Source organism: Rhinopithecus roxellana, chromosome 7 (assembly GCF_007565055.1).
Source record: "Rhinopithecus roxellana isolate Shanxi Qingling chromosome 7, ASM756505v1, whole genome shotgun sequence".
Taxonomy (NCBI): domain Eukaryota; kingdom Metazoa; phylum Chordata; class Mammalia; order Primates; family Cercopithecidae; genus Rhinopithecus; species Rhinopithecus roxellana.
Genome location: NC_044555.1, coordinates 127197492 through 127203700, shown reverse-complemented (window position 1 = coordinate 127203700; position 6209 = coordinate 127197492).

The window sequence follows — 6209 nt, the reverse complement described above, 5'->3', positions numbered from 1 at the left end:
TAATTCAAATACCTCCCACAAGGTCCCACCTCCAACATTGGAGATTACATTTCAACAAGAGATTTGGATAGGCACAAATATCCAAACTGTATTACCTACATACATAGGTTCCTAGAGGGCAAGGATCATGTATATAGTAGTGAGAGCATTAGTAGCTCAACAATATTTTGGCAGAGAATAAACAAGTAAATGAATTAATATTCCATGAGCCTCCTTCTTTGTTACGGCTGCCTATAAGGAAATTCATCTGTGCAAATGGGTTGAGAAAACTTCCCTCAAAAATAGAATGGAATTAAGGTTTGCCCTCCATGAAATCTTTGGATATGGAAATGGTGTTTTCTCAGGGCCTGCATTTAAAGTCCATCCAAGCCCATATCTGAATTCTGCATGACTTTTAAGGATCATTTATGTTTTTGTTTTCATTCCCAGTTGCCCAGTAGCACTCCATTTGAGTATCAACCCCTGCTCTGATAATTCCATGGATCTTCAAATGTCTTCAATTCTTGCATCAATCAAGATTGTTTTCTTGGCCAAAATTCAACCCAGCCTTTTATGTTGAACTGTATTAGTTTCTTATTGCTGCTATAACAAATTACTATAAACTTGGTGGCTTAAAACAACACAGATTTACTACTTATAGTTCTAGAGCTCAGAAATCCAAGATGGGTCTCACTGGGCTAAAATCAAGGTCTTAGAATTACTGTGTTCTTCTGGAGGTTCTACAGCAAACATATTATCTTGCCTTTTCAAGCTACTAGAGGCTGCTCAAATTCCTTGAGTAGTGGCTCCATTCCTGTATCTTCAAAGCCAGCAATGGTTGATCAAATCTTTCTCACACTGCATTGTTTTGTGCTTTTGGTTTTTTGCCTTTTTTTTTTTTTTTGGCTTTGGCCATCACATCTCCTTCTATAACTCTTGTAAGAACTCTTGTGATTATATTGTGCACCCCCTGACAATCCAAACTATCTCCCCATCTTAAGGTCCTTAACTTAATCACACTTGCAAAGTCCCTTTTGCCTCTAAGGTAACATGTTCACTGATTCTAGGCATTATGACATGGACATTTTTTGGGGGGCCATTATTCTGCCTGTCACACCAAATTAAGATCACTGCCTTTCCTGATTGTCCCAAAGCTCCATAATCTCTTTTTTTAAAAAAATTATTGCATAAGAGTGGGTACCATGCCCTTTAGCACCTGTTATTCTTTAATTAGCTCATATCTGTATACTTACTCATCCATTCCTTCCTTTTACTAGTACTTATCGCCTTGGATATCTTCTCTGTGCTAGTGATTGTGCTGGGTACTGCGAAAAAAGTCATGACATTTGTCTTACAGAAGCTCACTGTTTAGTGAGGAAGAGTAATATATAAAACAGAGAAACACAAGATATTTAGTGAGCACTGACAGAAATATGCACAGGATATGGTTATGTTCAAAGGAGAGCATAGTTAGTTCCATCCAAGTTATGGCCTCATACACAAAGTAGTCTTTAAGCTAGATGAACAATTTTTGGCTAAGCAGAAAGACAAACTGGAAAGAATATTCCAATTAAAGGGAACAGTGAGTTAGTACCTATTTATCTTTTCCCATTAGCTGTTTGTATGCCCCTTAGGGTCAGAGATTCTATCTTATTTATCTTCTGTATATCATCTGAGATTGAGTACACACTGGGAATATAGAAGACATTGAATAAAAATTTATGAGTCAATGAATTCTGAAGGTGACAGCAGTCCTTCTGACCATGATAGAGTAAATGGCAGCTAATTTGACCTGCTGCATAAATAACTATAAAAGTAGACAAAATATATAAAACAACTCTTGTCAAACATTGGGCAACAAAAAGTGGAGGAATTTGATCCCTTAGAAATGGAAAATAAATAAGGTAGGTCTTTTGATTACCTCAACCTTCTGACTGAATGGACTTCCCAAACCATTTGCACAGGGAGGGTAAACACATGCAGAACATGGTATTCTTGATGAGTTAAGAAGGCACAAATAAGGGTTCATCGAGGCTGATGAAGCTGGAATTTCTGAGACAGAGTACCAGAGGAAAGGGTGCTATGCAGAGACAAAGTCCAAGAAAACTTCTTGGGGTCCCCTTGAGTCTTTTGCTGAATATTAAGCTGCATATGCATATGGTGAAACCCCACAAGGCCAGGCAAAGAACAGCTACTAGGGAACTGTAATTGGAATAATTCCCAAACTGACATTTACCAGGAGACATTTGAATTCTGACCTGCCAAAGCGAAGAAGCCACAGTGAACACTAAAACATTCAGTAAATAATGAAAGGGTCATGCATTCATAGTGGGTTAAATTAGTGCTTATCTAGAGGTTATACTAGACCCACCTGAACAAAACTTAAAAACAAGACTTGAAAGAATCAAAGTGATACACAAGTAACTTAGCTTCCTGTCAGAACAAACTTCAACTTTCTTTGCAGAAACAGCAAAATCTAGACTCTGAACAATGTAATATTCATGATGTCTAGCACTCAACTACTAACATGAAGAAGGCAGGAAAATGTGATCCAGAACCAGGACAAAATTCAGTCCATATAAACATAATCATAAATGACAGGGATGATAGAATTAGCAGACAAGTACTTTTAGAAAGCTATTATAAATACAACTATTGAAATATTGGAAGGAAAACATGAGCATAAAGAGAAGAGAAATGTAAGATATGAGGAAAAACATATAAAACAAAGAATGATAACAGCAAGATGTCAGAATAGGAATCCCTGGACCTTTCTTCCTCTTACAAACACATTGATTCAGCAATAATTCACAGAAAATTACCTTTATGAAAAATCCAGAAATTAAATGACAGTATCTTGCAACCTGAGCGAATGTGAAAGCAGACTCACAGAAGCCAGTAGAGAGATTCAGGACATCCTCTCATTGAAATCCCTACCTCTGGCACAGCAACACATGAGAAAGAAGAGACCTTCAAACTCCCAGCTTCTCCCAAGAGAGGTTAAAGAGTTGGTTTGCATGTCAAGCACCACAACTTTTCTGAGCGGGCTCATTAGAGGACTGTTTTCCTACTTGCCAGTTTTAGAGCTCTGACAGGCCCAGCATAATCTGTCACCTGTGGGAGAACAGAGATGGTGGCTTGCGCTGGTAGATGCCATAGATCATTTCCCCCTATCAGCACAGAGGAAGGGAATTAAAAAAAAAAATAATAGGTCTCAACTTTCCCCTGAGAAGAAAAAGAGTTGAATGGACTAGAAAACAGAATTGAATGTAGCATCCAACAATCCAACTTTCTGGGAGTTTTCCAAGGAACCAACTGCATTTACACTTGTTGCACTACACTGATAGGATTCAACATACCCTATATGCTTGGGGACTACAAAGCACAAAAAGCAGGTTGGACTAGCACAAAGGTTTGAGGGACCCCCAGAATCTCTGGCAATACTGATTGGTGGAGGTCTTCTTTTGTATAAGGCTAGTCTGTGAAGACTAAGAGAGGTGGCTGCTTTGCATAATATGCAGACACAACACAGAGAGTCAAGGAAAATAAAGAATTAGGCAAAGAAGTTCCAAACAAAGGAACAAGATAACTTTTCAGAAACTGCACACTTTGAAACAGAGTTATATAATTTACCTGACCAAGAATTCAAAACATTATCATAAAGATGCTCTTGAGGCCAAAAGAACAATACATGAACAAAGTGAAAATTTCAACAGATAGAAAATATTAGAAGTACCAAGCCAAAATCATAGAGCTAAAGAACACAATAACTGAACTGAAAAATTCACTCATGAAGTTCAACAGCAGACTAGATCAAAGGAAAAGATCAGGGCCAGGCGGGGTGGCTCATACCTGTATTCCTAGCAGTATGGGAGACCTAGACAGGCAGATAGCTTGAGGTCAGGAGTTTGAGACCAGCCTGGTCAATATGGTGAAATCTCATCTCGGTGGGGGGGGGACACCCAAGATGGCCAAATAGGAAGAGCTCCAGCCTCCATGTCCCAGCGTGAGCAACACAGAAGATGGGTGATTTCTGCATTTTCAACTGAGGTACCGGGTTCATCTCACTAGGCCATGTCAGATGATCGATGCTGGTCCGCGGGTGCAGCCCAATCAGAGAGAGCTGAAGCAAGGTGAGGCATCGTCTCACCTGGGAAGCTCAAGTGGGAAGGGAATTCCTTTTCCTAACCAAGGGAAATTGAGACCCACAACACCCTGGAAAATCGGGTAACTCCCACCCTAATACTGCCCTTTACCAAGGGTCTTAGCAAACGGCACACCAGGAGATTATATCCCACACCTGACCTGGAGGGTCCCACACCCACAGAGCCTGCTTCATTGCTAGCATAGCAGTCTGAGATCTAACTGCAAGGTGGCAGCGAGGCTGGGGGAGGGGTGCCCACCATTACTGAGGCATGAGTAGGTAAACAAAGCCCCTGGGAAGTTCAAATTGGGTGGATCCCACCACAGCTCAAGAAGGCCTGCCTGCCTCTGTAGACTCCTCCTCTGGGGACAGGGCATAGCTAAACAAAAAACATCAGAAACCTCTGCAGATGTAAAAGTCCCTGTCTGACAGCTTTGAAGAGAGCAGTGGTTCTCCCAGCACAGAGGTTGAGATCTGAGAACAGACAGACTGCCTGCTCAAGTGGGTCCCTGACCACTGAGTAGCCTAACTGGGAGACACCCCCACTAGGTGCAGGTTGACACCTCACACCTCACATGGCTGGGTACACCCCTGAGACCAAGTTTCCAGAGCAAGAATCAGATGGCAACACTTGCTGTTCAGCAATATTCTATTTTCTGCAGCCTCTGCTGCTGATGCCCAGGCAAACAGGGTCTGGAGTGGACCTCAAGCAAACTCCAACAGACCTGCAACTGAGGGTTCGGACTGTAAGAAGGAAAACTAACAAACAGAAAGGACACCCACACCAAAACCCCATCAGTACGTCACCATCATCAAAGACCAAAGGCAGATAAAACCACAAAGATGGGGAAAAAGCAGTGCAGAAGAGCTGGAAATTCAAAAAATCAGAGCGCACCTCCCCTCCAAAGGAATGCAGCTCATCGCCAGCAATGGAACAAAGCTGGATGGAGAATGATTTTGACGAGTTGAGAGAAGAAGGCTTCAGTCGATCACACTTCTCAGAGATAAAGGAGGAACTATGTAACCAGCGCAAAGAAACTAAAAACCTTGGAAAAAGAATGGATGAATGGATAACTACAATAATCAATGCAGAGAAGACCTTAAAAGAACTCATAGAGATGAAAACCATGGCACAAGAACTATGTGACAAACGCACAAGCTTCAGGAACCAACTCGATCAACTGGAAGAAAGGCTGTCAGTGATTGAGGATCAAAAGAATGAAATGAAGCGAGAAGAGAAGTGTAGAGAAAAAAGAGTAAAAAGAAATGAACACAGCCTCCAAGAAATATGGGATGATGTGAAGAAAAAAAATCTACGTCTGACTGGTATGCCTGAAAGTGGCCGGGAAAATGGAACCAAGTTGGAAAACACTCTGCAGGATATCATCCAGGAGAACTTCCCCAACCTGGCAAGGCAGCCCAACATTCAAATTCAGGAAATACAGAGAATGCCACAAAGGTACTCCTCGAGAAGAGCAACTCCAAGACACATTATTGTCAGATTGACCAAAGTTGAAATGAAGGAAAAATGTTAAGGGCAGCCAGAGAGAAAGTCGGGTTACCCACAAAGGGAAGCCCATCAGACTAATAGCAGATCTCTCGGCAGAAACTCTCCAAGCCAGAAGAGAGTGGGGGCCGATATTCAACATTCTTAAAGAAAAGAATTTTCAGCCCAGAATTTCATATCCAGCCAAATTAAGTTTCATAAGTGAAGAAGAAATAAAATCCTTTACAGACAAGTAAATGCTTAGACATTTTGTCAACACCAGGCCTGCCCTACAAGAGATCCTGAAGGAAGCACTAAACATGGAAAGGAACAACCGGTACCAGCCATTGCAAAAACATGTCAAAATGTAAAGTCCATCAATGCTAGGAAGAAACTGCATCAACTAACGAGCAAAATAACCAGCTAATATCATAATGACAGGGTCAAGTTCACACATAACAATATTAACATTAAATGTAAATGGACTAAAAGGTCCATTTAAAAGACACAGACTGGCAAATTGGATAAAGAGTCAAGACCAATCAGTTTGCTGTATTCAGGAGACCCATCTCACATGCAGAGACACACATAGGCTCAAAA